This window comes from Lactuca virosa, chromosome 2 (genome assembly GCF_052849685.1).
Source record: "Lactuca virosa cultivar CGN04683 chromosome 2, Lactuca_virosa_CGN04683_v6, whole genome shotgun sequence".
NCBI lineage: Eukaryota > Viridiplantae > Streptophyta > Magnoliopsida > Asterales > Asteraceae > Lactuca > Lactuca virosa.
This window is the reverse complement of record NC_136427.1, coordinates 268,034,958-268,045,708: the sequence shown is the minus strand read 5'-3', so window position 1 is coordinate 268,045,708 and position 10,751 is coordinate 268,034,958. Positions and strand designations below refer to the sequence as shown.

General features: G+C 42.8%; 2 non-coding genes across 2 annotated transcripts; one reads left to right on the top strand and one right to left on the bottom strand.

Moving 5' to 3' along the window:
• The first annotated feature begins 707 nt into the window (after positions 1-707).
• Positions 708-814, top strand: LOC145161786 (small nucleolar RNA R71). Its single transcript, XR_013738660.1, has one exon. It is a non-coding gene; the product is annotated as a small nucleolar RNA R71 (small nucleolar RNA).
• A 2,123-nt stretch (positions 815-2,937) lies between these two features.
• Positions 2,938-3,047, bottom strand: LOC145161757 (small nucleolar RNA R71). Its single transcript, XR_013738632.1, has one exon. It is a non-coding gene; the product is annotated as a small nucleolar RNA R71 (small nucleolar RNA).
• Positions 3,048-10,751: the final 7,704 nt, after the last annotated feature.

The window sequence follows — 10,751 nt, the reverse complement described above, 5'->3', positions numbered from 1 at the left end:
TTACTTCGAGTGAATGATTAGAATCCCCTTCAAGGTCCTTCATATGCACCAATTCATCATCTTCTTCTATATCAACGGCCATAACTTGAGCTATATGGATTGACTCGACTTTTCTTGAAGGTAGATCCGGTAGTTTTTCTTCGATAAGTTTTGTTAATTGCCCAACTTGTGTGTGGATGCTCAAAATAGATGCTTGTCGATCTCTAATTGTTGCATCAGTTGCATCATGTCTTTTTTCGCTAGCTTCCGTGAATCTGAATAGCATTGACTCGAGAGCATCTATCTTCTTGGATTGGACTCGTTCCAGTTGGTAGAGATTATGATCTAGTTGTTGATATTTTGTCGTATCTTGAGCTCTCTTGTATTCCAATTCACAATCCCTTACAGAGTGAGGTCCTCCACAAGATTCACATCTATCGTGTACCACATGAATTTATCCATCCATCTTTGTGAGCCTATTTTCCATGGCGCCGAGTTTCGCCAGTACAATCATTAAGACTTCAGAAACTTCATCTATATTCGCTTTTCTTCTCGTGATATTCTCCCCCTTTGGGTTGTGATACTCCCTTGAATGCTTGGCGAATTCTTCAATTAAAGCTTTATTTTTTGCCGGATCCTTCTTTGTCATGGGCCCTTGAGAGTCTAGAAGTTGGTGAGTGCAGACATTGACTCCATCATAAAATATCGAGATTTCATGTTGCAAATTGAATTCATGTTGAGGGCAATGTCGTAACAATCTCTTGTAATGTTCCCAAGCTTCGTATAATGACTCCCCTTCTAATTGTTGAAAATATTGTAAGCTTCTTTTAAGCTTCGCCACTTTTGAAAGAGGGGTAAACTGGTTTATGAACCCAGTCTTAAAATCAGCCCACGTCATGATTGCTCCAAAGGGAAGTGATTTTAACCATTCTTTTTCTTCACCCTTCAATGTGACCGGTAAAAGTCGAAGCATCACCGCATCTTTACTCACATTTGGAGTGTTAAACTAATTTGAAATCTTCACCACCTCTTCTATGTGCTCGTAGGCGTCCTCGTGCTCCTTTCCATAAAAGGTAGATCTTTTAACATGCCAAGAATATGTCCCGGTAGTTCAAACTTTGTCGTTGTTGGGATTTTTGGTGGATCAAGACCCCATCTGTTTTCGTTCCTCATATGTCTCTTATACTCTTCCATTGACATGGTTGTGACGTCCCCCATATTTCCGGCTAAAAAGAACTAGAAAACACATGCGTAAAACGAACAAAAACAAAAAATAAACTAAAAACTAACTGCAACGTGACCACGGCATGGTAAAGATGACCACGATATGGTTACAAATCAGACAGAAAAAATAAATATAGAAAAATAACTTTTTGCGGTTTTTACCCCACAAAAAAATTTGATTAAACTAAAGCAATTAAATTAAAAATCAAATAAGTCGTTCCCCAGCAATGGTGCCAAAAACTTGATGCGTACAAATTATACCTATCTAGCTTTAAATATATAAACCTAACTACTTATCTACTAACGCACCTATGGGCAGTGTACCTAGTCAGTTTATAATATAGTAAAGTAAGTTGGGTATCGAACACAGGTAACAGATTTAATATACTAATTTAACTACTAAAAATTAGTCTAAAATCAACAATAATTTAAAATGGGGGGTTTTATTTGATTTCGCAAGTTCAGATTAACTTAAACTCTCAACTAGAAGATTGTATTCAATATACTAAAAACACTTTCGTTTAGTTTCGAATCCACCTTTTTTGTATGGTTAGTTCTTATTTATGGATTAATAAATTTGGTTACCAATTTATATGTAATTAGCGATATTGGTCAAATCTACTAATCTTTTCACCAATTCAAGAACTACTATGTATGGTCACACATTAGCAAATACATAATTAGTTATTAATAATAATTGGGCTATGTAAGATATATCTAGATAATTATCTATGGTCAAGACATTTAATCAAACACAACTATGGTCACAATTTAGGTTCTCCAACACAGCTAAAGTGTTTACCTTTATTACTTATCTAAGATTTGGTCGATCCTAGCTCTAGCAATTTAATGGTCACTAAATTACTAGGTAGACAAGTTCATGCAGTTTAATGGTCACTAAGCTACACGTAACTTGAATTAAAGCAACAAAGATGAACACTTTAACATGCTAGGTAATGATAATCAAACACATGCATAAACCAAATTCATATAATCCATAAAGTAAGAAACTAACTCATAGTTTTAGGTTTCATCTAACTAAACGAAAGTCTACTAAATTAGCTACTCATGACAGTAATCAAACACAAAAACTCAATAGGAATAAAGCTAAACATGATCAAACCGAATGAATTGATGATGTTTTCTACTATATCTCTTCAACTCTTGAGCTCCAATCGTTTCCTCATCTTCTAAGGGTTTTCCAAAGGGTTTTTGTCGCAATACTTCTCCATAAGGTCACCTCCAAGTCCCCCAATTCGTCATAATGTTCGAATATATATACTTGCCTAAAATATGTCCACCACGTCGTGGTAATGGCAACACGTCGTGGTCTTCGTGTATATCCCGTATTCTCCAACTCAGCGCCAAGAATCGCGAAGATTCCATTCACCACGTCGTGGTTATCGAGAATCAACATTTTCTCAAAACATGAAAGTTGTCCGAAATTGTGTCTAGTTTTCAGATCATTTTGAATCACGTCAATCGAAGTTACGAGTCATGAGAGATAGTCAAAATACTGACAAGTGGTTAAGTTGTTCAGCAACATTCTTTTTGTGTCTTCGACTTGCCTAAGCTCGCATTTTCCTGCTTCCAGCTTCCATATTGCTTCCGATCATCATCTTTTACGCTACATAACAATATATAATAGATTAAGAAACTTTTTTTCTATAATATAGCATAAAATATTAAGATAATGCGTGAAATATATGGCTAAATATGCACATATCATTAGTAAAGTTGAAGAAGAAGAAGATAGAAAACTTCCAACAATAAATGGGAGAGTCGTTATACGAAGCTTGGGAGAGATACAAGGGCATTTTAAGAAATTGTCCTCAACATGACTTGAACGTGCAACAAGAGGTGTCTATTTTATATGATGGGGTGAACATTACAACAAGACAACTTCTTGATCCTCAAGGGCCAATGACTAAGAATAATCCGACCATAATAAAAGAGCTAATTGAAGAATTCACAAAACACTCCCGAGAATACTATAATCCAAGAGAAGATGCTATAAGAGGAAATGAAAATGGAGGGAATGAGAACATAGCAGTGGTATTGGAAAAATTAGAAAACATGGATCAAAGAATGACGAAATTGGATCAATCTATACATGTCATACGAGTTGGGTGTGGAAATTGTAATGGGCCACACTTAACTAACGATTGTGATTTGGATGAATATGGAAATAAAAAAACTCAAGTGTGTTACTCAAGTGGTGATAAATATGATGTAGATTGGAGAAATCCAAAGAAGGAATGGCTGTCATATGAAGAATAGAAGAAACAAAAAGAAGAAAAATATAGGCAAACCGGACGAGGCTACTACCAAAAAGATTAACCACTCCCGAGAAGAAGATGTATTTTGAGTCAATGCTAAATAGGTTTATGGAAGCCTCTGAAAAAACAGGCGATGCTACTGATGCTACTATGAGAAATCATCAAGCTTCCATCAAAAATATCGAGACTCAACTCGGATAATCGACTACACTTGTTAACGAAAGGTTACCACAAAAGTATGCCGATCAAAAATCATAACCACATGTAATGGCCATAACCACTGATGAAGACCCTCATTCAGAGCCTATAGATATCCATGATGAAGCCTCGAAGCAGCCCGATCCACAGCTAAAGTAATGAAGATCGAAGAAAACCATAGGTCTGATGCCCAGTTCTCACGGCGTGAGGATCAAGTGCTCACGTCGTGGCCTCAGTCTAAACAAAAAGAATTGTCTCATGTTAAACCTTATCAGCCTTTACAACCTTTTCCTTCTCAAGCATGGGCACATCCATTAGAGCAAGAGCATAAGATATTTATCAAACAATTTAAGGGTATTCCTATTAATACCCCATTTATTGAATCATTAGCAAAAATGTCAGAATATGCGAAGTTTCTTCAAGACCTTCTTGACACTCCCCAACAATTACAAAAGACTTCCAAGGTGGTTGTTAGGGGTGCAAACGATCCGAGCCGAGCCCGATCCTGGTCAGGCTTGGCTTGGGCTCATTTAAGTTATAAGAGGCTTGAGCTCGAGCTCGACTCGATTCGAGCTTCTTGTACTGAGCTCGAATCGAGCTCGTAAATACTTATACAAGCTCGAATCGGGCTCGGGGTCGACTCGTTTTTTGTCTGACGTGCCTAAATAAGCTTAAGCTCGGCTCGAGCTCATTAAGAAGCTCGTTTACTAATACCCTAAATCCCAAATCCCCAAATATGTTTTTATTTTAATATATAAAAATAATAATAAAGTATTTTATATAAAGGCTCGTTTATGCTCGCAGGCCTAATTCGTGCTTTCTATCATTTAGAGAGTCTGTGAGTGTAAAGAGTGTTTTCTTTGGTGCTTTCTTAAAGAAGCTTGAAGTTTGGGGTTGCTTAGTTGAAGGGAGAAGCTTTGGATCCGAGAATTCCTCTATTGTGGCAGCCATATTAAGGTATAAATTCGATACCTTGACCATTTATTTGATAGATCTCTTCATTGAGAAGTTTATGGCCTTTAGTAGCTTATTTTGGAGTCATTCTTGGATCTGAGCATGTATTGAAGTTATGACTTCAGATCTAGACATTTCATGGCATTTTGAGACTTAAAGTTGCCATCTTTATCAAGTCTTGGCCTCCTCCATGTCCTAGGTCTCTTATGAAGCTTAGTTTTAGTGTTTTTAGCCTCTTGATACTATGAATTGATGTAAAGTTTGCAACTTTACGTGGTTTCTCAGCCCTAGGGGACCAGATCTATGGTTTGGAGGCATTAGACTCGCCTGGAAGTGACTAAATGAGTTAAGACTAGGAAAACTCGACGAGTTGCTTATCCAAATCGGCGAGTTGGATCGTGGTCCCCTGACCTTTCTAATTACTAAGCAAACTCGGCGAGTTGTTGAGATGACTCGGCGAGTTGGCTAGGGTTTTCTCGGTTTTCTGAAGACAGAAGGAACTCGACGAGTTGATAGATGCACTCGACGAGTTGGGTCAACATGGACTGTTGACCTTGACTGTTGACCATGGTTGACCCAGTTTGACTTTAAGGGTATCTTTGGTAGTTCAGGATCTAAGGGAAATAGCCCGGCGTGATGGCGCGACATGCACTCTCTGGCGTTTTATTTGGGACACTCTGATATTATGAATAATTTATCTGATGTTACGGGTTTTGAAAACAAGATGTGATTGGAATTTATATCTTATGGAAATGATTTGGTTATTTAAAAATGAAAAATTTTATTGGAAATTTGGGTTGTTAGAAGTTCGTATCAGAGCCTTGGTTTGAGGGATTCACGCACACTCTCGGGTGTGTCAGAACTCAAACTAATGAAATGGTAAAATTGTTTTCAAAAATCAAAGTTAAAACTTCTTAAAACCGAAAAAGGGGGAGTGCAATGCGCGTAATCGGCCGAGCTCAAGTAAGTGGTTCCCCAATATGTTAGCCATGATATACTGATATTTGGAATATGATAGTCGGATGGATTTTGCTATGTGTATGCTTTAAAAATTGTATACGGTTAGGATCTTATAGGCTTAGAATAATTGATTTGGCCTTATTTCCAGTTCCTTGTCTCGTTGTGGTCCTAGAGTAGAGTCTGTTATTCGAAAGTCTATTTGATCTTGTTCTGTGTATAATTTGCATGCATAGGGCAGCCTGTTATGTCTGTTGTGATTCTGGTTTGACGGGACTGAGCAAATCTTAGGATAGCCTAGGATTTGAGTAGGCGGTAGTTTGTGAGATATGTTTTTTTCTGGTACGAATTAGAGTTATCAGGTAGAGCCTTGAGGAAGGTACAGGTAGGTGTGGAAGGTAGTATTGGGCCCGTACTACTAAAAGCACAGGACCTGTACCCGAACTAATGTTAGATTTGGAAGCTTTAAGGAGAACCGGTGTGGAAGGATCCCCTTTTTGGATATTTTGATCATTCTATCTCATGGTATTACAGATCAAAATGGTGGTGACACGACATGGAGCAGGGGGATCAGGATCAGGATTAGGATCCGGATCTGGGTTGGGCTACGCTACAGAGCCCATTGACGAGAGGCTGCGCGGGCTTATCGCGTCCGAGGTTACGAGGGGCATCCTTGACCCTACCAAAGTGATTTTCGCGACAATCAAGGAGGGGATGGTGGAGATCATGGAGGAGCGGCTTAGATCTTTCCGAGTCGAGATTGTTGCGAGCCAGGTTGGGGCCTGAACTCCCTCGTTCCGAGAGTTCAAGGCGTGCAGAGCACCTGAGTTATTCGGGGTCAGGGACCCCATAGCTAGTCGACACTGGGTGGCAGACATGGAGAATGACCAACGCATGAGTTTTTTCCCCGAGGCGGCAAAGGTGGGGTTTGCATCGTGTATATTGAGGGACCGAGCCAAGGATTGGTGGGAGGAGGTGACTAGCTAGGTGGGATCAGTCGGGGTGGCTGGGATGTCATGGGAGGAGTTTGTCAGGCGCTTTGATCTAGAGTTTGCACCATCTATTAAGGTGCAAAGTTTAGTGAGGGAGTTCCAGGAGCTACAGCAGACCATCGAGACTGTGGCGGAGATCACCGCCAATTTTCGGGAGCGAGCATTGTTGATTCAAAAATCTAGGGTAGAGTCTGTTATTCGAAAGTCTATTTGATCTTGTTCTGTGTATAATTTGCATGCATAGGGCAGCCTGTTATGTCTGTTTTGATTCTGGTTTGACGGGACTGAGCAAATCTTAGGATAGCCTAGGATTTGAGTATGCGGTAGTTTGTGAGATATGTTTTGTTTTGGGACGAATTAGAGTTATCAGGTAGAGCCTTGGGGAAGGTACAGGTAGGTGTGGAAGGTAGTATTGGGCCCGTACTACTGAAAGCACAGGACATGTACCCGAACTAATGTTAGATCTGGAAGCTCTAAGGAGAACCGGTGTGGAAGGATCCTCTTTTTGGATATTTTGATCATTCTATCTTATGGTATTACAGATCAGAGTGGTGATGACACGACATGGAGCAGGGGGATCAGGATCCGGATCTGGGTCGCTATATGCTACATAGCCCATTGACGAGAGGCTACGTGAGCTTATCACATCCGAGGTTACGAGGGGCATCCTTGACGCTACCACAGTGATTTTCGGGACAGTCAAGGAGGGGATGGTGGAGATCAGCGAGGAGCGGCTCACGTCTTTCCGAGTCGAGATTGTTGCGGTCCAGGTTGGGGCCCGAACTCCCTCGTTTCGGGAGTTCAAGGCGTGCGGAGCGCCTGAGTTCTTCGGGGTCAGGGACCCCATATCTAGTCGACGTTGGGTAGCAGACATGGAGAATGCCTAGCACATGAGTTTTTGCCCCGATGCGGCAAATGTGGGGTTTGCCTCGTGTATGTTGAGGGACCGAGCCAGGGATTGGTGGGAGGAGGTGACTAGCTAGGTGGGATCAGCCGGGGTGGCTGAGATGTCATGGGAGGAGTTTGTCAAGCGCATTGATCTGGAGTTTGCACCATCTATTGAGGTGAAAAGGTTAGCGAGGGAGTTCCAGGAGCTACAGCAGACCACCGAGACTGTGGCGGAGATCACCGCCAAGTTTCGGGAGCGAGCATTGTTGATTCTGCAGTATGCTGCGGATGAGGATATGAGGAGGACGAGGTATCATTCCATGCCGAGGGATGATATACGTGAGTTCGTGAGCTTTACGGAGTATAAAACCCTGAATGAGATGGTGGAGAAGGCCCGGGAGCGGGAAATGGAGTTGGCGCTTCGCACCAAGCGGAAGCCAGAGCAGGTTCAGACAGCAGTAGGTCAGGCTAAAAAACCTAAGACCTATGATTCTTCCAGTAGGGGCCAGCAGGGCCGAGGTCGGTGTTCCAAGTGCGGTAAGCCGCACAACGGGGCTTGTCGAGCAGTGGACTCGGGATGTTACGCGTGTGGCCAGCCGGACCACATGAGCAGGGACTACCCCAAGAAGGGCTTGATTTGTTTCCACTGCAACCAGAACAGTCATAAAAAGGCCGATTGTCCGAGGTTGCGGGTAGGAGGAGGAGCGGTGGCGGCGCCTGCGCCCGCCACAATGAGGATCACTGATGGCCGCCTTGCCAAGGCGGATGCTCCTGCAGTGAAGAGCCGTGCATTTCAGTTGACTACCGTGGAGGCTCGGGCAGCACCAGACGTCATGGATGGTACGGAATTTATTTTCCTGCTTGATATTGATTTTTTATGCTTATGTATATATGTGCTCCTGTATAGGGACCTTTTTGGTCAATGGTATGTTGGCTCATATACTTTTCAATCAGGGAGCTACCCGATCGTTGGTATCTTTTGCGCTCAGCAAGAAGTTTCGGGATGCTCCAGGGACTTTGGATTCCCCGATTGAGGTTGAGATTGTGGATGACCACACTGTGAGTGTTGCGAGGGTATATCGGTACTGTGTCCTGAATGTGTTTGGGGAGAGGTTTTTTGTCGATCTGGTTCCGATACCGTTGTGAGGACTGAAGGTGATCATTGGGATGGACTTGTAGGGGGCCAATGGGGCCATGATAGATTGCGAGCGCCAGCTGGTGAGAGTTCGAACCCCAAGTAGGGGAGAACTGGTTATTCATGGAGAGAGGGCCTCGCAGGGGCCTACCCTTTGTTCAGATGTGAGAGCTAGGAGACTTCTCCATCAGGGTTGTTCGGGATTTTTGGCATACATCTCAGATACGAGGGTTGATACCCCGGCAGATTTGGGGAGTGTACCGGGTATACGAGATTTTCTGGATGTCTTTCCGGAGGAGTTGCCTGGGGTGCCTCCGGAGAGGCAAGTAGAGTTTCGCATTGATTTGGTGTCGAGTGTCGCTCCGATAGCTAAGGCACCATACCGGCTAGCTCCGCCAGAGATGCAGGGAGCCGTCTACGCAGCTTCAGGAGTTGCTAGACCGAGGGTTTATTCGTCCGAGCAGTTCCCCGTGGGGAGCACCTAGGGATGCAAACAGGTGCGGATATTGGCGGATACTGCCATACCCGTCCCCGAACCCGACCTCCGATACCCACACCCATCCCCGCCCCAGCCCCATCAAATACCCGACGGATTCGGGTGAAAAAATCCCCGCCGGATTCGGGGAACCTGATGGATACCCGTTTAGTAATAAGTACTATTTAAAAAAAAAACATAAAATATAAAAAAGACAACAATATTTACAACAATATTTACAACAATCACTTTATTGTGGTATATGAAAATATGAACTTTTTTAGTAAATAAACAATTTAAAAAAAGGGATTCTTAAGTAAAAGTTTTGACACCCACTTTCGCCATTTGAAATTGATGTATAGTAATTTCATTATATGTTGCAGTTTGCTTACTAAATCGAAGAGCCATAGTGCCACACGCATGCTAAAATCTTCAATACCCTATGCCTTGTTTTCTTAAGATGCATTTAATAAAAACGATTCTTGGTAATTTTATATATATATATATATATATATATATATATATATATATATATATATATATATATATCGGGTCTTTAACGGGTCGGATAATAGTATATCCGTCCCCGCCCCATCCCCGCTTCGGGTAAAAAATCGAATACCCATCCCCGACCCGTTACCCGATAACACGGGGAATACCCGATCCGTTAGGGTCGGGTCCCCACGGGCAGCGGGGAATACCCGATCCGCTTGCATCCCTAGGAGCACCAATCCTATTCGTGAAGAAGAAGGACGGGTCACACAGGATGTGTATCGATTATCGAGAGTTGAATAAGCTAACGATGAAAAACCGTTATCCGCTTCCAAGGATTAATGATTTGTTCGATCAGCTTCTGGGTGCATCTTGGTTTTCCAAGATTGATCTTCGGTCTGGATACCATCAGATGAGGATTAGGGATGAGGATATACTGAAGACAGCTTTCGGGACCCGGTACGGTCACTACGAGTTTGTGGTGATGCCATTCGGGCTCACTAATGCCCTAGCAGCATTCATGGACCTCATGAACATGGTGTGTAGGCCGATGTTGGCTCGGTCTGTGATCCTTTTTATCGATGATATATTGGTCTATTCTAAGACCAAGAAGCAGCATGAGCAGCATCTGAGGGAGGCATTGGAGACACTGAGGACGGAAAGGCTTTATGTCAAGTTCTCAAAGTGTGATTTCTGGTTGCGAGAGGTGCAATTTTTGGGGCACATCATCAACCAAGAGGGTATTTTGGTTGATCCAGCCAAGATTGAGGCAGTGATGCAGTGGGAAGTACCGAAGAATGCATCTGAGATCCTTAGCTTCTTGGGTCTAGCAGGGTACTATCGGAGATTCATCCAGGATTTCTGCAAGATCGTCGTACCTTTGACTCGCTTGGCCAAGAAGAATATGACTTTTCGGTGGGGACCGGACCAGCAGTTGGCTTTCAAGACCTTGAGACAGAAGTTATGCGAGGCCCCGATTTTAGCACTACCCGATGGGTTGGATGACTTGGTAGTGTATTGTGATGCGTATATCACAGGGTTAGGCGTTACTTTGATGCATAGGGGGCATGTGATCGCGTACGCCTCGAGGCAGCTGAAGCCTCATGAGGCGAACTACCCCACTCATGACCTGGAATTAGGGGCGGTGGTGTTTGCCCTCAAAATCTAGAGGCATTAGT